Raw genomic sequence first — 24,499 nt, 5'->3', positions numbered from 1 at the left:
TTTCATATTAATTTTTTCTAGAGGTCGTTAGGACGTTTTTTTTTCAAATTCAGATTCAATTAAAACTACAACTTTGTTTTTAAAACTTTACGACCATTGATGAGTATAACTTTCATAAGAGCTTGCGGTCACTTGTTTTAAACGAAATATATTTTAATAAATTTTCTCGTTAGTTCTTCACTTGTGAGCTATCGGTCCAAATTTACCTATTTCGAAATAGTGTATGTTGAAAGCCGTTGACTAGAAATGGAGTTGAATACTTGATCATTGATTGAATAGAGCTTTCACTAGAGCTTTCAGTCAGGCGTTCTTAAACAAAATTTATTCGCATGAGTTGGTGGGGAAGCATTCTTTCAAATAGTTTCCAAATTTTAAAATTAGTATTCAGTTCCTCACTTACCTATTCGGAAATAGTATACAAAGAAAAATATTAAATAGAAATAAAATAATAAATGTAGTTATTGATTGAGTACAGCTTCCACCAGAGCATTCAGCCAGACATTTGCAACAAAATTTATTCGCATGAGGTGGCGAGGAAGGTTTCTTTCAAATAGTTCCCAAGTTTTTTCATTGATTAAAGCTTTGGCAAGAGTTTTAAGTCAGATGTTTTTGAATAGAGAAATATTCCTCTCAAATTTAATAGTTAGCTTATAACTTGCTTCATAAGGAATGGCACACAATCTAAATCATAGAAATATAAATATTCATCAATTAAGTAAAGCTTTCATTCAAACGGAAGCTAAATCGAAAATGCATATGATTTCAACAATGAGTTGCATATGCAACAGAAGCTGCAACGATCACAATTTTTTCAATCATACCCGATCTTTGACTCAGATTTTTTGTGACGGAAAACTTTGCTTCAACAAAAATGAATGATCGTAAGCGAGCGTGCTCAAAGCGAACATTCAGTTCCATTCACTGTTGCTTGTTTCGTCATGATTTTTCTCGGTCGAAAGCCTTGTGTGAGCAGCAAAGAATGTTCGAGAATGCTGCTTGCATTCCGATCGATCACAATCATACCGTTTGGTCATACCGGGTGGTTCCTGCCAGCAGCGCAGTCGCTGAGCGTTCTTTTTCTTTAGCTAGAAATATTATAAATGAAAAAAGAAATAGGCTCTGACCATGTTCAAATGAAAGCTTATTTTTTTTAATTCATTTTATAAAAGTTTTAGTGATTAAGTTTTTGTGGATCTCAATGAAGAAGTGCTTAAAATTAAAAATTTGTGTTCCCTAAGCATTACCTTTGTTTATTAATTTTAAGCATTAATTGAATTTTAGTTTTAAGTGTTAAAAATTAAGAAATATATTCAGTAATGTTTTGGTTAATTTTATGCATTGCAACTTGTTTCCGTTAAATCATAAAACATGTACATACAAACTATGCACATACATACATATTCGCAGGGCAATTCTCGATCTGATTGGTTCAATCACAATCAATTCAAACGCAAAGTTGATCGATGTCTGAGTTTTCGTGCATCGTTGGACTTGATCGTCCTTTTCTGTACAATCATATCCAATCATCATACCGGAACCAACCAATCAGTTTCAATCAGTAAGCAGAGCAATCAAATCAACTGATGGAACTCCTTCGTTTCGAGCACGAAACTCGATCGAACAATTTTGCAGCGAACCGCTGTGCTGAGTTTGACCGTTTTGAGCGTGGCTGATCAAACCGAATCGATCATACTCAATGCAGGTCTCTGATATGCAATATTTTGATGTATTGCCTTCTGTAAATATTCTCAAAAAACAATCTTTAGAGACGTATCTACTCTCAAATAGTTTTTCTCTTTCTAAAGCCTAAATTTTTTGATTGTTTGCTTAAGTCTATTATGAGTAAAAGCCGAAATGTGTTAAGTAAAATGTAAATATTTCGCAAAAATAATTTTCACTATTTTCGTAGGGAAATTTATCGTTCCAAGTAAATAAAATTTAGCTTATATTTCAACTGCTAATTATATTTTTATATACCATATGTACACATATCTCTCAAGCATTTCTGGACTCATATTTTACAAAAATGTGCTAATAAATGTCTGACAAGTACTACTAACCAATTTATTTATAAGCTTTGTGCGAGTATAAATTAAAATTCTAAATTGTATCATAAATTTCTTGGAATAAGGTCGAAAGTTATCTTTTAATTTATGCGTCTGAAGTCACTCGGACGGTTGTGCAACTTTTCAATTATGCTTGCAAGTGCAATGCAGTAGCGACTCAGAAATTTGACTAAACACATGTATATACATATACTTGTATATATACGATATATACATATGTATATATGTTAAATAAGCCCATAACAAAAAGTTGAAAATAAATGTCAGACACACAGGACATCAGAAGGCCAAGTGGCACATTTACTTATATTTTATGCACACAGGAGTAATTAAAATGGCGAAGCTCATATATTTTGTGGATGTATGCTTTTCTAGTGAATTTTATTTTCTATAAAAAAGCAAAATTTTCTACTAAAGAAAAAAACCCAAAAACAAATATAATAAAATGTTGCAGCTTGGGGAGATGTAAGTACATAAACCAATAGCAGTTATTTGCTTAGCATAAAGCTTTTCGACTAAACTCTATGTAGTATATTAATATGCTACAATAAATTGAATTGTTTAATATACTTGTGATTTTAGTCAAATTGGCAAAGTATTGAATAGTTTGCAACAGTCACTGAAATCTGGCTTATGAAATTTTGAAGTATCTACGTGAATACAAGTATAATTTAGTAGGAAAAGGAAAAAGCTTCCAGTATGTGTGTTTAGTATCAAATATATAAGATTTCAAAGTACTTTCGATATTAATTGTGTAAATTAATAAAATCACAGCTGATGACTTTCAATCATAAAAAGAAATACAAAATGAAGAACATAATCAAGTATCACCGATGAACTTATCTTTAAACGATTAGCCGGCTGTGCGAAAGCAGAAACTAGTTTCTCAAATATAATCTTAATCCACTAAATTAATTTGGCTGTGCGAAAAGTATATCCTTCATATTAGTTAATTGCCTAATTAATATATTAGTATTTGCAACAAACAAGTATTAATTTAAGGCCACATACAACCCTGTCAAGAATATACATTTCGGGGAAAACACATTATTTTAATGATAAAGTAAAATGTCTTTAAACAGTTCAGTTAAAATGTTCTAAATTCAAGGAATAATTCGTAATTAAGTCTTACTATTGGTGTATAAAGCCCAAATATAATCCAAACTCGCTTGTATTGCAGCAAAAGAAAAAATATAATTTATAATTAGTAATAATCTAAGAGAGCAGGACGGCGATGATAAGTGACTTGTAGAGTTTGGTTTTTGGTCGTCGAGCGAGAACTTTACTTCTCAATTGCCTAATCTGTCCAATGTAGCAGCTGTTGGCAAGAGTTATTCTGCGTTGAATTTCGAGGCTGACATTGTTGTTGGTGTTAAAGTGTTAAGAGGCTATACCAGTTTGACACTTAAAAAAAAAATTATTTGCTTTTTCTATAGCTTATGTATATATCCATAAACATCCTGTGAAATGGGTCAGGTCGTCTCTTGAATAGTTTTTGGATGGCAGCGTTCTAAAGAGCGACCGCTCGGAGGTTCAACAATATATAACTGACTATCAATAACAATATTCTTTGAAATATTCAAGCTAGGCAGCTATTATGGCTGTACTATACTTTCAATAAAATGCTGAGCATGGTTAAAATTTTTCAGTAATCACTACCCAAACCGTCGAGGCCACTTTCACATTAACTTCGAGAGTGCTGAGTTCATTAGTTAAGTAACGGGAGCGAAAACGTTGTAAAGATGAATAACGTCACCACGTCGCAAAAATCCAAAAATATTGACAGTTTCGGCTATAACCCCGTAAGCAACGTCTACGCCAATAAAAAAGAAGAAGCAGTGATGTTATTATGATATTTAAAGTTTATTGAGCTTCTTGCTGAATATCACTATGTTTGAATATCAATTATATTTGTGCAACCGTTTTTATTTCCTTAATTTTTTTAGAATAAAGAGTTTGTGCTTGGAGAGACTGCTAGCAACTGACCCACTCTAACTCACATACACACATTGTTTTACAGAATTTTTTGTATTTTGTTTTTTTTTTTGCGCTACATATTTGTGTTAACTTGTTGGTTTTCATTACGTTTTTGTCGCCACCACAAAACTAATTAAATTTTATTTAATGCATTTTGAACTCAAACACTGCAAGTCGCGTTGTTTTGTGCAAAGAAGTTCGTGGCTGCAAACCGAGTAGGAGAGAAGCTTTCAATTACATTTACATGTATGGATGTAAGTCAAAAAGTAAAAGAAAATATGAAGTATAAATATAATTATTCTACTACACACTGGAGTGGCTGTTTTATTAGGAAAAGAAAAGAATTAAGCATGGCGTTTATGAAAAAATTAATTTTATAAAAAAAAATTTATTAAAAATGTAGGGTTGAACTATTTAATAAAATTTTCTCACAAAAAAATCTTAAGGCTTTGCAAACACTATTTTCATGCCAAAAATCTTTAATATTGTTTCCTTAAAAAAATTGTTCCAAAATATGTCATTGACGCTGGTAATATTTTTATTACAATTTTCTTCAAAAATTAAAATAAAAAATTCTTTGTGGCCCATGAGGGGATCGAACCCGCGACCTTCGCGTTATTAGCACGACGCTCTAACCAACTGAGCTAATGGGCCGTACAGTACTAGTTGATTCTAAGAAGACTACTTAAGTGATTTCTTAGGCAAACATATTATTTATACGCACACTGGTTTATTTGTATGCTTAAAGGTTTCTATAATACTTTAAATAAATTAAAAACTATATGAATCTCAACTGCCCAATTATGCGATTAGAAGCTAATTTATTATTTAAACGAATCGATAGCTTATCAACAAGTAGCTGCGATAAATAGTTGAGACCACATACACACACATTATTTTAATATAAAAAGTATTTTTATACGTAAGTATGTTTATTCATAATAATTTATGTATATAGAATTATATATGTACTTAAGTACCACGTATCCCAAAATAGTTTTATAAAATGCACCGAAATAATTTCTAGTTGAGTCTCACATTATTTATGGCCTCCGTTTAATTTATTGATTCTGTGCGTCGTAGGAAGTTGGTATTATTTTCAAAAGTTTCTTTGAGCATTCGCACTCTGGTACTTAAGACACTTACATGGCAAGCTCATATCCAATTATATGTTTATAGTATCCCGGTGGTGAGTAGAACATTGCTTTCTTAGAGCGATTGCTCATAGATATTATATTATACCGCAAACTCACCGAATTGTCAAACTTTTTTTCAAAGTTTATATGAAGATAATTTTAAGTACTTTACTTTACTTCGTATGTGAAAAATATTTCAATAGCTATCATCCAATGGCAGGCAATAGCGAATCTCATCAATCAAAATTCTAACATTCGGAGTTTGGAGACATTTGGTCGCACCAAGGAGTCAGATCATAGTCGGGTAGAGTCCGTTGAAGATTCCTTCGACGAGTTTATCCTGCCTGGAGAAGAGACGATTTCTAACTTCGATGGGTCGTCATCGCCCAGGTGTTATTCGAAGGTCATAAGAAGGTTCCCAGTTACACAGGGGGTGAGTTTTAGGAAGAATTTACATGCCAGGTTCTCAAGTATATATAACTTTGGCATAATATGATGACTACTTATATCTGGATAGTTGAACTCACATCGCTGGGATTAACTTGTTCATTCGTCCTGAGTTTGCTTATATCCACAATTAATAAGCTTTATATAAATGTGTCGTGGCCGCTGTCTTTTATTTCGCTGAACTATGCCAATGTCGTCGTCTATTTCGGATAGCTCATCCTACCACCGACTGCAATATTTGCCAGATTCGCAAAGGTTCAGAAATCTTCCGCAGAACCTTTCTCTCGAAAACTCATTACGCCATGCCTCGGCGCCATATAGAAGGATGGGAATAATGAGTGACTTGTAGAATTTGGTCTTTGTTCGTCGACAGAGGACTTTACTTCTCAATTTCCTACTCAGTCCGAAGTAGCACGTGTTGGCAAGAGTTATTCTACGTTAAATTTTGAGTCTGACGTTGTTCTTAGTGATATTGCTGGTACCAAGATAGACTAAAACATCTACGGCTTCGAAGTTATAAATGCCAACAGTAGCGTGGGAGCCCAGGCTCGAATGTGTAATGACAGGAGATATTTTACTTTGTCCTCGTTCACTACCAGGTTGAGGCCAATGATATCAATATCATCGGCTTACACCAGCAGCTGTACACTCTTATAAAAGATGGTACCTTCTCACTTTAGTTCTGCGGCTCGAATAAGTTTCTCCAGCAGAAGATTGTAGAAGTCACAAGATAGGGTGTCGCCTTATCTGAAACCTCGTTATATATCGAACGGATCGGAGAGTTCCTCCCTATCCTGACGAAGCTCATGGTGTTGCTCAACGCCAGTTCGCACAGCCGTATTAAATTTGCGGGCCGTATCAGTCATGCGTCTACATTAGGGTGTGTCATTTTGAGACAACTTACTTTCAACTAAAAACCAAGCAAAGTTTTTTTCCCCATGTCAATGCAATCTTTAAGGTACTTCTTTTTGACTTTCTCGAAAAACTATCTAAAAATGGCACACCCTAGTCTTTATATGTATGTATGTAAACATGTCAATTATTACATCTGCGGCTTTCACTTAATGCAAACTAAATAAAATCTCTGGCGATGCCAAATATAATGAGCCAAAAACTAAAAGTATACCCAAACGCACTTATCTAGACAATCATAAATGGGTCACATGCTCATAGGCCAGCTCGTAGACACCCTCGCATCACTCGCACATTTGTATTTGTTGTAATTTTCTCATTTCTTGGAAAGAGTCAGTCAGCGCCGTCGAGTCGCCAATGCCAGATACACTCACAATCCATACGAGTATAACTCAAAATATTTATATGGAGGCAATATGTCCAATACACACACACACACACACACACGCATGCGTTACACTAGTTTACTTGCACGCTTTTATCCAACATCTAGATGCCTAAGTAAGGAAAACAATTACCAAAGCATTTTGGCGAACATTGGCACAAAATTGAAAAGCCAAAGCAAAATAGCAACAAAAAAATTTCTGGCGCCCACCGTGCGCGTGCAATGTGCGGCTACGCGACAGTTCGCTTGGGGGTCAAGTGACACAAAGCGTTTCAGTGCAAGCGCTGGAAAAGAGGCGTGGCGCGGGAAGCGGCAACGGTTTATGGCTTTTGTTCGCAAACGATTGGGGTACGCAGATAAATGTATGGCTGCTTAATTGCTTTTTAAGAGAGTATGAGTAATACAGTTTTCATCATGGATCTGGGTATTACCACACATATGTCAATGAGTGACATTCACTGGTAACAACTTGTTATAAGGCAAAGTGTGACAAAAATTTTACTCAAATGCGCTATTTTTTAATTTTATGTTACGGAATTTGAGTTTACTTTAGACTACTATTAGACCTGCCAAAGTATACTCTCAAGCGCAACTGAATATTACTGTTAGGGAAGTTAGCGTTTGTGTTCTTTATCTCCAAAAATTTTTCGACTTTTTAAGAATCATTTTAATACTATTTGAAGTTATAATTCCTTCATTTTCATCCTTGCAAGATCGATCATAGGAGATCTAGTGATCTCTTTGTCCTCAGCAAGGCTAGTCTCTTCCTAGTTTTGGGGCTTTTATCAAGCCATAGCCCTATTGGCATCCGTGCTGTAAGGTTGGGACTCTTACCAGACGTCATGGAAGCTGTATGGAAGAAGATGAGGTGGAAATAACTCAACACTTCCTTCTTGACTGTCCCGCGTTTGGGAGGTCACGACTTAAACGACTATGTATATTTGTATTGGAGTTATTCTTCGATCATTTAACCTAACCTATTCTTCATTGTATATCATCGAGATTTTGAATTCCTTACAGCAATGTAAACAAGTTAACGATGTTTTACTGTATCAAGTGTTTTTCGCAAGTGTGACATACTGAACTTCATTGATAGCTTTGTAACTCTCTTAATACGTCTTGTTGCTGTCAAGTAAAGTTGATCATATAATACCGAGTTTACACAATACAACTTCTCATTTCAACAAGCAGTTGTACAACTGCTCGCCTGCCTTAGTCTGTATCTTATAAGCCTCATTCATCACATACGATCTCTACTTCTCTGTTCAAGAAGTCGCTGAACCAGCTGTGAGACTTCAAATAAGGGAATAGGGAAATTTTAAATCTTGCGGAGTCTTAAAAATTATTATGGATCAATATTTATATCGCCTGTAAGTTGGAATCTCGCCTATATAAAATTACAGAAGACGTTAATACTGCAGAAAATAACCTTAAAAATATTTCTAAGGCAAAAAATCTAACAATAGGCTAGTTTAGAAGTATTAAGGGGTTAGATGGATTTCGTCGAGAAAAAACTGTCTATTTTTAATAGTTTTTATTATTTCATATAAAAAATGTAATATTTTATTCCAATTTTTTTTTTTTCTAAAAATACATAATTTATTAAAGACTTTGTGAAAATTTCAAAGAAAAATGTTCAAAACTCCACCATTACGTCCTGATATCCGGCAATCCCTCGGAAAAAAGTGTATCCGCGTTGGCAGCAGAACTACCAGTAGATCATCAAAAACAAAAAGAAATTACTAAATACTTAGCTGACCTCTAGCGCGTATTTTTCCAAGGCTGTAACTCCAAAGCTATTACTCGGATTGACCTGAGATAATAAGACAATTTTTTAGAAATGTTATAAAATCAAATAATTTGTAGTATATAAAATAATAATATTTTTTTTTTGAAGTGGTGAAATCCATATAACCCCTTAAGCATCGAATAATGGTCCAAAAATTTATATGCAACCTCCTTATAACTCTCTCAAACCCCTGGTACTTAAAATAGTTCAACTCGACATAATCCGTTTCTATCTCGTTTGGTTTAACAAGAAGCATTTAAACTGCATACAACTTGCTTCTCCTAGCAAAATATTGCCTAGTGTAACCCCGTCGTAAGTTTGTGGACGAGTACGTACCACTTATGCATACTCGTATATGCGTTCGTATCGCATGAAATTAATTACGCCAAAGTTTTTCTGCTTTATTTTCGCAACTTTGGTCGCCCTTTTGTAAATATCCCTACCCTTTATGCATAATAAAAGTCATTTGCAGATGTCAGTAGACACATATGTATGTACTTACAAGCTCATATATAAGTACCCGTATGTGTTCTATTTGCTTCTCTTCTCAACAATTAATCAAACTGGACCGCAGGGAAATAATACGAGCGTATCGCAAATGGCTTCGTATCACTTAACTATGCTTTCGCTATTAAAATGTAGCAGAAATAATTAAAGTACAAAGTGGCTTCTTCATTCATGTTGGAGGTGAGGGTGGATAACTATAGTTTTAGTTGCTAAAAATGATAAACAGCATGCTTACCGGCAGCAATTGTCGGTGTGGCAATAATTATCGGCTATATAAATTAGAATATAAAAGTTATTTGTCGAAAAAGTGGGACTAGACTAGAGGTACTATCTAACCATGGTCTCTATGAGTTCTTGGAATTCTTATCATGTGTAGTCCATTAGAATCTTTAAACTTCGAGTACAACAATTAACTATCATTCGATTTGTTGCCAATTTTGTCCATTTTGGCTTTGGCTTCCCAACAAATTTTTATTTGAAAAAATAGTTTGTTGGTGACCCATTTAAAATGGTTCCAACAATTCTATTACAAACACATTTGAGTATAGTATATCTGTCCATTGTAATTTAGTTAGTTGTTTGTTCTTCTCGCCGCTCTCGAGATCAATGGAGTGTTGCTCGAATAATGTTTCGTTTTAACGTCCCTTTTTAAAGCCCGACTCGACTTCCTCTTTACATAAACCTTTAATATTTTGGAACGAGCCTAGCGACTGTGCGCTTCAAATTAGTTGTCCAAAACATATGTATAGAACCGGTTTTACGAGTTGTTTCGAGTCTCAGTTGTCTTTCTAATACTGACCCTACTTTTACTGTAATTCTTAGTCGTATTATACATACCATAATTCGCATAGGTTGACTGAATAGTAAGAAGCAAGTCTTATATTCATTACTCAAATATTATTCATGATCTCAAAACACACAATGGATGTTTTATAACCAAAATATTTTATGCTCTCGAGACCTATGCCGAACTAAGCTCAGAGAGTATACGACTATTTATAAAATTTAATACTAATGACATGATCACCATTCTTCATAACATCATTCAAACTGGAATATATGATATAAGTAAAGGGTAATCCATTTAGAGGTTACCTACTTTTTGAAGAAAGAACACAAAAACTTAAAATCTATTGGGAAATGTTTATTATCTTCAAAGAACATTCTTTGGCATTTATTTTTTGAAGATTTTTCCTTTCAAATGTTGACCGCGGCTACGTCTCAGATGGTTCATCCGTTGAGTCCAATTTTCGATGAGTTGTTCTAGCTTTTCGACCGGTAACTGATGAATGACACACGTGATGTTTTGCTCTAGGGCGTGAATCGAAGCAGAATTGTCCGCATATACTTTACGCTTTACATTTCGCCATAGGAATCGACCGACCCAAAACGTGAAAATATCTGCTCATCGAAATGTTCTCTCCATAAATACAAATGTAGCCGAGATCACGAGTTTCAATTTCAGACATTAACCAGTCGATTATTATGGCTTGGCGACGATCACCGTTGACGGTTACGTTCTCACCGGCATTATTTTTGAAAAAAAATATGAACCAATGATACCACCGGACCACAAACCACACCACACAAACCGTTTCTTCTGCATAAAATGGCAGTTCTTGAATCTCTTCAGCTTACTCTTTGTCCCAAATGTGACAATTTTACATACCCATTGAGCCCGAAATGGGACTCATAGCTAAACAAAACTTGCCTCGAAAACGTCGGATCTTCTTGGAACTTCTCGAGAGCCCATAGAACGTTGCGATGTCGCTTGGTAAAACCGAGCTTCAGTTCTGATATAAGCTGTATGTTTTATACGATTTCAATCTGACATCTCGACATAAAATGCGCCAAGTCATTCCATACTTCAGTCCGAGTTGTTGCGAACGGTACCGAACAATACAAAAATAATATGACAGCTTAACATGACTCACACGTGATCTTCCAAAAAAAAGAATGTAGAAAAAAGTACCTTTACTTGGATCAGCTAACATATTATCATGATAAGAATTGAGAACTACAAATAACACTATAACAACTTGGATTACATTTTATTTATAAAATAGTTTATTAATAAAAATATATTGAATAAAATCTAAACCGATGAATGTATATTGTGCAATAAAAAAAGCGTCCCAAAACCCGTGAATTCTTAAATGAAAGAACAAAAAAAAATTTCAAAGGTTTCTTTTGCCATTTGGCTTTCAGGCTTTCCACACTCAGTAAATTATCTCAATTCTCCGCGGCAAAGCAAAGAGAAACCTTAAAGATATGAAAAGTAAGCAAGCCAACGGTTGAGCATTTCTTTGCGCCTGGTAGAACCCGCTTGATATGAGATACGCGCCACCACTTTAACTTGAACTTGCTGACTCCTCTGCCCTTTCGGTGACTTGCTACAAGTTGTACATGGATACATATAGTATGTATGTATGTATGGCTTTTATGTTTTATGCTCAAATGTGTGTTTAATCGAATGCGCGACTAATTATGCGCTTGCGGTCGACGTGATCTTGCGGCGCGCAGCGGTGAAGCTCAAGTTCACCAGTTATACCTGTCGATTGGCTACGCTGAAATGCAAGATGAGATGAGCATTTTTTGTGTTTTTGTTGTTGTTCCGCTTGTATGAAGTCGTTGGGTTCAAGTTGACAACAGTCAGGTTAACAACAACAAGCATTCTGCGGTTAAAGGCAGTAACGTGTGATGCTGTGGCAAGCATGCTTACGCTTAGTAAAACCTTTTTTCTTCTGTTCAATTTGACTCAATAATTATTTATTTGTAGTTGTTTTGGTATTTTTCCCTTCGCTAACCGCAATTTCTTGCTTTGTAATTTCTGTGTGGTCGTTTGCGGTTGACTCGCCTGACCGCAAACACTTTTTGCGGATATTTGTGGCGCATTCCGATCGGCGGCAGTCGCTGCGATTGCTCCTGTTACAAGCATATGCAGGCGCGGCACAGTTCAAACTACTCTCGTTGTGTTGCACTAAATTAGTTTTTGTTTGCATTTCAACTGGCCAAGCGCTTTCTCGTCCATCTGTCCGTCCATGATACGGGTATCTCGCCACTTGATCTGTCACCGCGGCAGGCCGGTTTCTGCTTGCGTCTCTTTGTGCGCCCGAATAGTTTGTCACTTATGTTCTTTTCATGTTTAGCCTTTCACATGCTTTGGCGTTGTTGTTGTTGTTTTTTCATGTTCTTGTCTGCACTTTTGTTTTTAGTGCGCTTTTGATGCGTTTTTAATTGGCGGAGAGAATGTGCGGCGCAAACTGCCAGCAGCCGACAACAAGCGACAACAAATGATGAGCGGCGACAATTGAGCCCAAGCGCATCGCTGCAACGCGCGCCCATCTCGCGCGCCGCCTGGCTGACTATCCCCTGGCTGACCGCAATGGCTGCCAGCGCCGCCTTTGTGGTTGCCGCGTTGCGCGCGTCGCTGTGACGCTGTGACGCTGCGCGCTTGTCTGTCTGCCTGCCAGCCTGCCTGCATGTCCACTGCCAATGCAATGTTTCATTTCGTGAAATTGCGCTTGACTTGGCGCGCCGTACGCGGCAGCTGTCAGCTGTTGAGCCGCTGATTGTTCGCGCGCCTTCACCTTCACCTCCGCCCAGCGCGCCCAAACCACTGTCTAACTGGCAGAACAAGTGTTTTTATGTGTAGTTTGCGCGAGTTGACTTTTTTCTTGTTGTTGTCTCTTTTGTTTTACGTTTTTTGTATATTTTTAGTGTTATTATTGTTTTGCGGCCGCCGTTGTTTTGGGGCTTCCTAGGCGCTTGCGAGCAAGTCGCGCGCCCAGCGCGGCAGCTGTGTTTGTGTGCATGTATACCGGGCGTGTGTGAAGGTATGATGGCAGGCTGCCTGTTAAGCGTCACATTTACCCCACCTTCAGCGCCGCATGCTGATGGTCCGTGGCACTTGTATGATTTTTTAGTATGATGTGTGTGGCTGCTGCTGTTGTTGTTGCTGCCATTTTACGCTTGCCTTTAGTTACTATGGTTTCTGGACTTGTTATTGCTGTTATTGCTGCATTTACAGCTACTGCGATTGACGGCCGGGCAGGCAGTTAGTTACTCAGCCGGCAGCTGATATGCGCGAGTCTCATTACACTGCGCGCTGTCGCCTGCCACCACGTGCTGCACTAATGTATGGTCTTTGTTGTGGCAGTCGCCGCCGTCGCTGCTGTTGTTTGCTGTTCGCCTGGTATGCAACATGAATTATCATAATCATTTTACTGCGGTAGTAACCAGTCAACTGGTGGGGCGCATGCCTTCTCTCTGTGCATCCACTTGTTGTTGCTCTGCTTCTCTCACATTGCACACGTTTTGTTATTGTTTTTGGTGCGGTTGAAACATTTATTTGTGTGCGACTTTTGTTTTTTACTCTTCTGTCGGGAATCACAAGCTCACTTTTGATAATGAAACAAGCCGGAAGTAGAAGAAAGAGTCTTCAAAGTGGCTGCTTGAGTAAAACACACTTCGTTGGCTACACTTTTCAGATGTAAGATTGAATATACATATGTATGTAGTATTAAGCTTTATTCAAGGCTACGCTTACAGACGTCCAGACGCTGAACCCAATTTTCGATGGTTTTCAATCAAAAACCGGCCGATACTGCTGCAATTTCACGTTCGGTATTCCTACAAAGTCCTTCAATCGACGCTGGCTTGTTGGCTTAGACCATAGACTCGACGTAGCCTCACAGGAAATATTCTAACGACGTCAAATCGCACTATCGAGGCGGCCAATTGACTGGGCCATTTCGTAAGATAACACGTTCACCAAAATTGGGGTTTCAATAAATCGATTGTGACATTCGCTGTGGCTTGGGGAGCCGTCCTGTTGAAACCACATATTGTCCAAGTCCATATCATCCAATTCGGTCCAAAAATATTCGGTTATCATTAAACGGTAGCTATTTCTATTAACAGTAACGTGCCGGTCTTAATCTTCATGGAAGAAGTACGGCCCAATGACGCAGCCGGCCCATAAAACGCACCAAACCGTAATTTTTTCGGGATGCAAATGGTAGATTGCCAATAAGGGATATTTTGGTTATTGACGAAACCGTTCAGCCAGAAATGAGCCTCATCGCCGAAGATGATTTTTTGATGAAAATCCGGATCATTTTCAAGTTGTTGCTCAGCCAAATTCATGAACATATGACGATTCTGGGGTCAAACGGCTTCAGTTCTTGCGTAAATTTGATTTTAAGGATGTAGGCTCAACGCTTGAGAACGACGTGTGAGAGTTTGGTTCACTGGCACGGGAACATACTGTGCCTGTCGATTCAAAATTTTTCCACTAGACGTCCAATCTGACAGGACGATTATGACGACTATAAATTGTATGTATGTAGTGCTCTTAAAGTTGAGGCCACTGACTCCGAATTTCGGTAATAAATTTTAATAATTTCAACTCGCTGTTGAATCGTATATCTTTCCATGATGAAATGGCAAACCTTTCTGAAGAAAAACGTCAAAAGGGCGAGAAAAAATATCATCGTTTGCCGTCCCTATCGGTCTACATTGTAGCGTCGCTATTGAAAACCCCTTTACTTGCTTGATTATAACTTCTGTCTCTTTCTTATGAATCGTTTCTCATCATCAAACTCATCTCAAAATCCGGTATCGTCAAGTATCATCGTTGAAACGGCTAACAGTAAGCCTGAATAATAATAAAGAAGTTCTTCTTTCCTATGGCTATAGCAGTGCATGTGCGATCTCTCTAGATCAGCCATCTAACCTAACCTAAGCTTAATGCATTTAATGTGTATGCTAAAATCAAAAGGAAGGCAAAGGTTGTTTATGTTTCAATTCAAAATCATTTAATCCAACTAGTTCTTTCAAAGGAAACTGAACTATTGACGTTACGACCCTCTAATATACAGTTAATTGTTTTAGATTTATAGTAGTTGTCTGTTCGATTCACTATTTTATTGCTCTCCTAAGTTTAACGAATCGTTAAGTACTTTTATATGGACCACTTTATACGCGGCTCAGTTATAAATGGATTCCAATCCCTCATTAACTTTCTTTTAGCGAATAACTGCACTCAACTTCAACTTGAGAGAATATTTTAGACCTTTAGAAAAACTCTAAAAAGTTTATCCCAACTTACGCTATTTTTAAGTTATTACAATTATTTAGCTTAAACCCCGAAATAATATCTCAATATAAAAAAATATCACAGTAAATATTAAGCAAAAAGCACACAAAACATAATTAATGAGACGCCTGTCATAGGATTAAGCAATATCAGCCGCTCAGTTAAAGCAATTAAATTATTACCGCTTGAACAAGAATTGTGTAATTGAGTTGCTCGACTAATATATTTTACTAGAAGCTGTGTGTTCTTGTAATTTAGCATTAAATCATTAAATAGCGTGACGATTATCGGCTTAAATCAGTTACTAATTGACAGATTTATCAAACGAATATAATCGGCATCTATTAAATGAATCAAAAGAAAACAAAATGTAAATAAATCAAACAGCATAAGCAGGCAAATCCACCGTTAAGAGCGGTTCTGCGATATTTCTTTGGATTTTGCTTACGGCCGCTGTCAATGCGACTTTAAAGGGTGCTACGATAAAAGTAAGGGATAAAAGTTGACGTACTTTACAATATATAAAAAATACAAACAACTTTAATGTAGGCTTCACCGAAGTCTTTCACAGGTACATTTTTTTAAAAGGATAAAAAGGTATAAAAAGGCCTTTTTCTTGTTTTGGATCAGTCAGTTTAGATAACAGCTATTGGATTGGAACATTGTCTTGAACAAAAATGCATACCAAATTTCGTGAAGACTCTTCGCCAATAAAAAAAGGATTCTTTTCCAAGGACTTGATTCCGTTCGTTCAATTGTGTCGATATTTTATCCATTGTAAAATTCGCAACGCACTGCTAAGTCTATCGAATAGAGAATTTGTCTTATATTTTGAATGTTGGAAAAGGCTTACAATAATAAGTGTTAGAGTGATAGCAAGAGAGCTCGACATCTCTCGCGAATGCGTTCGCATGATTTTGGTGGATGTCTTGGGTAAGAAACGCGTTCTTGCTCGACTCGTCCCGATACAGCAGATTTTTTTTTTTCAAAAAGAGTACTGTAAACAGGTCTCTTTGGACTTGCTTGATTATGCAAATTCTGATCCCACATTCAGGGAGAGTATTATATCTGCTGTTGAAACATGGGCTTATAAGTTTGACATACAAACAACTCAACAATTATCGGGAACCATTTTTCGTCGATCGAAGAGAAAAAACATAATTCGCTGAAGGGGCTGAAGGCCATCGCAAAGGGTGCTTATGAAAAGTGTTTCGAAGACTGGGAAAATCGTTGCCAGAAGTACATTACATATGATGGGGATTACTTTGGCACTTATTTTCAGCTCTAAAAAATATTGATTGGTAAAATATCGAAAATCGTTAATTTATTATTTGGTAACACCATGTCCGTTTTGGAGCACCTTTTATTCAGCAATATTTTTAATTAAATGAACGAAATGCAGAGTGCGGTAAGAGACCTACTGCCAATAAACTTGCATTTTTAAATTGTTGTTCTATTTTCAACTCGTTTACGCTTTTCGTTCTCTCATTTTCATTATACCCTGAACAAGGTATATTAAATTTTCCACGAATTTTGAAAAACCCAAAAGGAACAGCGGAGTCCACGTAAAGTATATGTAAAGTAATCAACGTAATCAAAGATCTATTCATATTCTTTTACTCTGCTAGAACTTCTAGCTAGTATGCCGTCCATTGACATCCAGGGAGACTAATTTGCTCGATTGGACCAGACACCTGAGCCGTCTGTAGGCGTAAAAAATGAAAAGAGAGTCAAAAGGATCACAATGTGGCAGCAACGGTGGCAAACCTCAATCAAAGGACGGTGGATCCACAGACTAGTATCGGCAACCATTCGTGGTTGGGTAGTTAACGTAGGAACCTAGACTTCCACCTAACCCAAAAACTGAGTGGTCATGGATGGTTTAGAAGCTATCTGTGCCGATTCCATCACGACCGAAGTCCGTACTGTCCGAACGCTTTGAAGACTCTGAGCACGTATTTTTTCAATTTTCTTTAATGTTATAAGAAATGCACCCCTGAAGGGTATTTTAGCTTCGGTGCAGCCGCAGTTAACGTTTCTTTTCATTTTATTTTTATTGAATATTTATTTTTATTTCTACTCACTGGCCATATTTTACAACGAATCATTTGACATTTGTTGCTGCACCACATTTGCATATTTAGTGGTGCCACCAGCACAGCACAGCACCAGCGGTCACCCACCAGCGCCGACCGTACGAATTCCCGGCATTACTCAGCTCGGCCGCTGCTGCTGGACGAGGCGACAAGTCGCGGTTAGCAACGGAATCGCGTGCAAGAAACTATTTATTACTTAGATTTACTTGAATTTGAGTTCGTGCACACTCGTATGCGCCGCTATGCGGTCATATGCAGTCGGATTGTATGTATGTGAGTATAAGTGTGTGTGTTGGTACGTGATTTCGGTGCATGATTTGACACCAATTTGTTGTTCGAACAACTGATTTGAATTGCTCGAACGCTGCGGCATGCTTGTGACGTGCGGTCATTTGTGGCATTCGATTATGGCTGCTGGTATGTGTGTATGTATGTATATATTCAATTATGTAATTGTAAGTGAGTTTTCATATGCAAGGCAGTCAGTGGCTGCTTATCGTCAATCGCTGCTGCCCGATTTTAATTAATTATGCGCCATCAATTAATGCACAATTACGGTTGGCATTTTACATTTTACCGTTAGTTTTAATTTACTTAAGTTTTCACTTTCTAAAAATGCATTTGCCTCTCGACCGCCACCTCATAATCTTATAAATATCTTAAACTAAGTGCATAAAGCCGTCACATTTAAGCACATAATTAATTTTCATTGCCTGCCTGTAATTAGTAATTCGCAAATTAGTGCAATGTCAGCATTTCGCTCGCTTGTGTACATTTCGTATAAGATTTTAATTGCTATAATTTTTGGCAATTCCTCCCAGCGAAGAACAAGCCAATTTTCTTGCTGATTGTTTTGGCAATTAATCACTCACTGGCGTTTGGCTATATTAAGAATATTATTTGTTTATTTGGTATAGTGAAGTGTTGCCAGACTGCCATAATGAACTGCGAATTGTGCTTGTTTAGATTAGCTTGCACGGATTCACACAAATTTTGTGGGTAATTTTGATTTATATAGCCTAAAATAAAAGCAGAAGAGGTTGGTAGAGGGAAATATATAATAATGGGACCGCATCTGGATTACTCTATATGCTAATTGATTAGGAGCAGTTCCAGATGATTGAGTATAAACCTAGTCAGAGACTAGAATGTATTGAGATAATTACCACTTATCGATATAGCTACAATCATGACAAATCAGCCGAGAAAAGTACGGTTGGTACTCGTAACAATTAGGAGAATATGCTTCGTAACAAAAGAGTAAATTACTGTGACTTCTGTGGAGAAAGCGATTTTAAGTAGTCGTATGTAGCAGCTCACTTATTATTTACTTTATTTCGCTGAAAGGTATATTCTAGTCTAGAAATAAAAAACAATCATTTTTTATATTTTCAAAGTTTAATTATGCAAGAATATGTCTATAACAGAATTTTTCAAAATTCAAATTCAATTCAAATATACGTATTTTGCTAATCCGGCATTCAACATGGTTTGACCGGAACTGAAACTTTAAATACATTTTTCTTGAAATTGTCTTTGTCAGAATGATAACCACGATTTCTCACTTTCTACTGGACCGATTTAGCTGAAATTTTTAGAGGATCTTTCTTATAGTCTTGTCTAAGTCTAAAACTAGACATATCCCCAAATTACAATTTTCACTGTTTTTTTAATTCGAAGCAGTCTAAAAAAGTAGATTTTTCATGCCTTTATGACAAAAAGGCTGCTTCCAAAAAATCATATTCTTTCGATCAATAACTCACAAATATATCCAAGAAGATCGTCTATAAATTTCTAGTTGATCGGTTTAACCGTTCTTTTAAAGCGTTTAAAGTTTTGGAAGCCGATTACAATAAGTTAAACATTATTTTATTGTACTTAGAGAATTCACGCAACTACATATTTGGCGGATTTACTTAATTCATTTGTTCAATAATCCATCCATAATATTAAAAATTTGATACATATGGAAAAATATGAACTTCGCTTCGATTTCGGCGTTGATATGTAAATTTAATCGACGTCAGGGAGCAATAAAGTCTTCTTCTTCAATGTCGTCGTATAACTCGTACAGCTCATCGTTCCATCGACTGCGATATTCGCCGTTGCCAATGCGCAAGGGACCATGAAACTTCCGCAGAACCTTTCTCTGGAAAACTCGTAACGTCGACTCATCAGATGTTGACATCGTCCAAGCCTCTGCACCATAAAGCAAGACTAAAATTATGAGTGACTTATAGAGTTTGGTTTTTGTTCGTCGAGAGAGGACTTTACTCCTCAAATGCCTACGCTTCCTTATTCAGTCTGGAGAAAAAATGGTGCAGATGTTGAAGCTGATGATATACATTCTTGTAGAATATTCAGCTCTGCAGCTCGAACTATTTTCTCCAGCAGTACATTGAAGAAGTCGCACAATAGGGATTTTGGATAGGTTGTTCCCGATACTGATGGAGCTTTTGGTGTTGCTCAACGTCAGCTTACACAGCCGTATTAGCTTTGCGGGAATACTAAGGGGTCTCCCTTTTTGTGTATTGGACAAAACGCTCTTAAATTCCAATCGCAATAAAATCTATGAGTATTTTAATTTTCAGAAACAGTCCTCAGCAGAGCATACCTCCTCTATATTTATTTTGCGATCTATCTTGTTTATAATTTTTTTGGATGTTCTTTTGCTTTCGGTTTCAAAAGCCATTTGTTTGATGTATTGTTACAAACTATTTCTTTCACTGTATTTTTTAGTTTCAAAAAAATAGGATACAGGAATAGTAAACTTTGAATAACAACTGTTACGAATTTTTTCTTCAATTATTAATATTTAATTTATTTAATCCTAAAGTAGTATTATTTTCAAATATCTAGTATATAAAGTAGGTTAAAAATAAGAAAGAAAGTATTATTATTGCTGTTTGTTATTTCTATCACAGAACTGCGCTTCAGACCCAACAAGTAGTTTACACACATCTGCCCACGCCGGCCGCCATTCACTAATTTATTTCTATATTTAAATAAGCTTTATATTTATAAAACATATTTTACTCCAAAATAAAGACGTTCAAAAATCGTAAGAGATCATTCATAGAATAATTCTTACCATTATGCAATAGGAACTACCAAAAAAACAACGTCAAATAAAATATATAATTTATAAGTATTCCGCTTCTCTATAACCCAGCCTGCAGCTATCAGAGTTAAAGCGGGAAAATTCCGTGTGCTCAACAAAATAAGACAACATCTGTACAAACAATTGACATTCGAAAGGTAGGGCAACTCTGAGTCTGAGCATGTACATACGTACTATATATATAATACTATGTGTGGTACATATGTACTTAAGCAGAAAGTGAAAAACAGCGCGAGCTGAATTTACGTGTTTTTCAGATTTTCAAATTAAGTTTTCAGAAAGTCAGTAATTTGTTTGGCACATCCCATAGATACACTAATCTGTGTAAACATTTAGACACACACATGCACACACTCTCCTATTCACATTCACAAGTGCTGTGTTTATTCGAGTGCGATATACTATATATTTGCATGTGTGTCTGTATATACATATACGAGTATACCTGTCCAACGTTCTGCCACATTCAACTGTCACACGTCATTTGCGCTTGTCAGCCTACAGTAGCACAGGTGTGTATGTGTGTGTGTGTTTGCATGTTAAGTGAGCACATTTGTGCACACTCCCGCCTCATTAGGATTGGTGACAACTTTTAAGCAGCAAATCGTCGCGTATTTTGTCGTGAGAAAAATTAAATTCAGTTGTGTCAATTTTCGTAAGCAAATGCACATAACCGCACGCAAATTCACTTACGTATAAAGACATACATATATGAATACATACAGACTTATATTTATGCAAATACGAGTATGACATTAGGTAATGCCTGAACTATTGCAAAATTTAGTTTTCGAGAAAATATAATTTTAGAATATTTATGGTAGTTTCAGAGACTTTGAGTTGATACAATTGATTTGATAAAAGAACAAAACAAAGCCAAACAATTCCATCGCAATTTTCCTTATTAATCTTGACCAATTTATTATAATTAGTAGAAAATTTTATTCAAAAAGAGAACAATCAAAAACAATATATGGAAGTCCACTGGTCAACTCTTAACATTATGTTTTGAGAGGGGCAGAAAATGTTGCAATTTTGACGGGGTTGAAGACTACATCTTCAGAAAAGAACAAGCGAACTTGAAAAAATATTGAGAAAATTACCGCAAATTTGACAGCCCGAGCATACGGCCGCATTTTTGTCCTGCAAACTGCCAAACAGGGAGTTTTCAAGGCATTCTAGTCTATACACTCCCGATCCTCTTTCTGATCAAATTTGACCCGGACTGGTAAAAACCCGCATTTTGTCCCGCAAAGTTATATCTCCGAATATCAGATATTTTCAAGACATTCTAGTCTATAAACTCTCGATCTACCTTCTGATCAAATTTGACCCGGACTGAAAAAAAATACATGTCACAAAGCTATAACTCCGAGCAGCAGATGTTTTCAAGACGTTCTTGACTATATACTCTGTATCCACTTTCTGATCAAATTTGACCCGGACAGGCAAAAAATCGCATTTTGTCCCGCAAAGTTATATCTCCGAATATCAGATATTTTCAAGACATTCTAGTTTATAAACTCTAGATCTACCTTCTGATCAAATTTGACCCGGACTAACAAAAAATCAAGTTTTGTCGAAAAATGGTATGTCTGCACAGTAGATGTTTCCAAGACATTCTTTCGATCCACTTTCTGATCAAAATTGACCCGGACTGACAAAAACCCAAATAATGTCGAAAAGTTATATGTCCGCATATCAGATGTTTTCAAGACATTCTGGTCTATTTACTCTTTATCCACCTGATCAAAATTGACCCGGACTGACAAAAAACCACATTTTGTCGTAATTCAACACAAATCTTAATGATGAATTATGCTTTGAAAAAAGAACCTGAACGGTATAAGCTTGCTAACGTTTCACCCAATTTTCCATTTACTTATTATAACCCAAGACAGGGATGGCCTTCATTCGACTCATTTCAATAGTGACATTCGCAAGATTGGTGCTCAGCTTCATCGTCATATTCCTAAACCCACGTGAGCAATAATGATGCGTTTGATGAGTGTAAGGGTTTCGTCAGCTTCATCGGCCAACGGAACATCTACTCCATCGTCATTGATTGAGGAATCGGGTCCGGGTGTTATACTTTCACTGCTGCTACGGTCTAATCTTGTGTATCGAATCAATATTCGTATTTTCCTGAAGCCACTTAAAAATCTAAATTAAATGTGTGTTGATTTTTAAGGTTATTCCTCATGCTTAAGTTCCACCCTAACCTACATACTCCCATAACTATTTATGTCCATTAATTTACCTGCGACAATTTTCTACAAGCAACCAAAAATTTACATACATTCGACTGACTACTTATGTATATATTTGCATACATATTTATCTACATATATTTACATGTAATTGTTATTTGTTTAATTTTACTATAAATGTTTTACATTTCTCAGTTTTAATCTTAATTTAAATACTTGATTTGTGTTTATGATTTTGACAGCGTAATTTGTTGGCCTTCAATTCAAATGTTGCAACATAAACAATTTATTTTTGTTTATTTTAATTTAAAAGCAAACGATTTTGAATTAAAAATAAAATATTACAATTTATACAATGTTGCAGTCATTTTTATATTGTATTTGTTAATTGTATGCGCTTAAATAAACATAAATATTTTGAACAAAAATTTGACAGTTTTCATGGCCATTAATACACTTTTTATGTACATTAAATATTATCATAAATAATAATTTAAATTTTTCATATTTCTGATTTATATAATATTATCAAATGCGAATGAGTATTTTTTCGAACAAAATACAAAGTTTCGTTGATATTTTGCCCATTTTCTAATGTATTGAATATATACTTATTAATGGTATTATCAATTAACTGAGCTAGCAAAATAATTTTAGCTAATATAGATGGTAAATATTGTGGTAGTATTTTATATTACGAAAGTTCAAGAATTATACCAAATTAAATTTTTCGATGGATTACAACTCTTAGCATATACAACGGGGCGTATAAGCAACTTTTGTAAGGCAGTTTATGTGGGATTGAAGTTCCGGAGTTTCGAGTTCTTAACTAATTTTTTTATTTTTTTATGAATTTTTTTTTACATAATAGCAAAAAATAGTAAGACTTTGTTCATTTTCTTCTTCTTTTCAAGTATTTTAGTGGTGACAATACGTAGTCTTATGGATTTGATGTCGAAACTGTCCAAAAATCTAGAGAATGACGTTACAAAACAAGCCGAAACCGAAAGCATCAAAACTCGCTGAAGACACTGAAGGCACCGCAGGCCATTCCGGCCAAGACTTATAACAATTGTGTGCCTATTTTAAAGGCAATGATGAAGATTGAGAGTTCTCTTGTCAGTGCGTCTCAAATTTGAACAGAAGATGTAGCAATTTTCTAGTTTCCTCAAAGAAAATATCTCTATTTACGTGTTTGCTTATCTCTTCAAGAAACTTCTTAATCAATTTCAAGTTTACTTGCAAATTCTCCGATAAACTGGAAGATGTTCTAAAACATCTTCTCTAAGTTTCGAGGCAAGTCGTTTAGTACTTCTTTATGAACTGCTTTTTACAGAGTGATCTATTTCAAGGTTCTCTATTATTTTAAAGAGAAAACAGGCTTTCAATCTAATATCTGCGATGGCGCAGCAGCTTTATTGGAAATCTCGAGCGCTTATAATATTAAAATCTTGTATAAAAAAATCGAATCTCTGTCGCGTTTATATCCACTTTAAAGCTGATGCTATGTTTACGCCAAATATAAATACAATTTCACACCACACCATAAAAAATCCATAAAATCATAAAATCCAATATGCATGTGCATAAGCAGCCTTTATTAACAGATCGCTTACCTACCACAATAAGTGGTATGCAACAGTTACGAGCGACAGTGAGAAGCTTCCAAACACATAAACAGCGCGGCTGATATAAGAGAGTGGCAGCGTGAAGAGAATATACAAAAATTATTATCTGTTGCCGCGGCAATTCG

At 36.1% G+C, this 24,499-nt stretch overlaps 1 protein-coding gene and 1 non-coding gene across 10 annotated transcripts in view; one reads left to right on the top strand and one right to left on the bottom strand.

The window, feature by feature from the left end:
* The window catches only part of LOC105225223 (Ca(2+)/calmodulin-responsive adenylate cyclase), a 135,842-nt gene that overhangs the window by 70,764 nt on the left and 40,579 nt on the right, over positions 1-24,499 (top strand). The gene's annotated exons all lie outside the window — the stretch shown is intronic.
* On the bottom strand, positions 4,624-4,697 carry Trnai-aau (transfer RNA isoleucine (anticodon AAU)). The gene has a single exon. It is a non-coding gene; the product is annotated as a tRNA-Ile (tRNA).

The sequence above is a fragment of the Bactrocera dorsalis genome, chromosome 4 (genome assembly GCF_023373825.1).
Source record: "Bactrocera dorsalis isolate Fly_Bdor chromosome 4, ASM2337382v1, whole genome shotgun sequence".
Taxonomy (NCBI): Eukaryota; Metazoa; Arthropoda; class Insecta; order Diptera; family Tephritidae; genus Bactrocera; species Bactrocera dorsalis.
The sequence above is the reverse complement of the archived record's forward strand: the minus strand, read 5'-3'. Positions and strand labels throughout refer to the sequence as shown.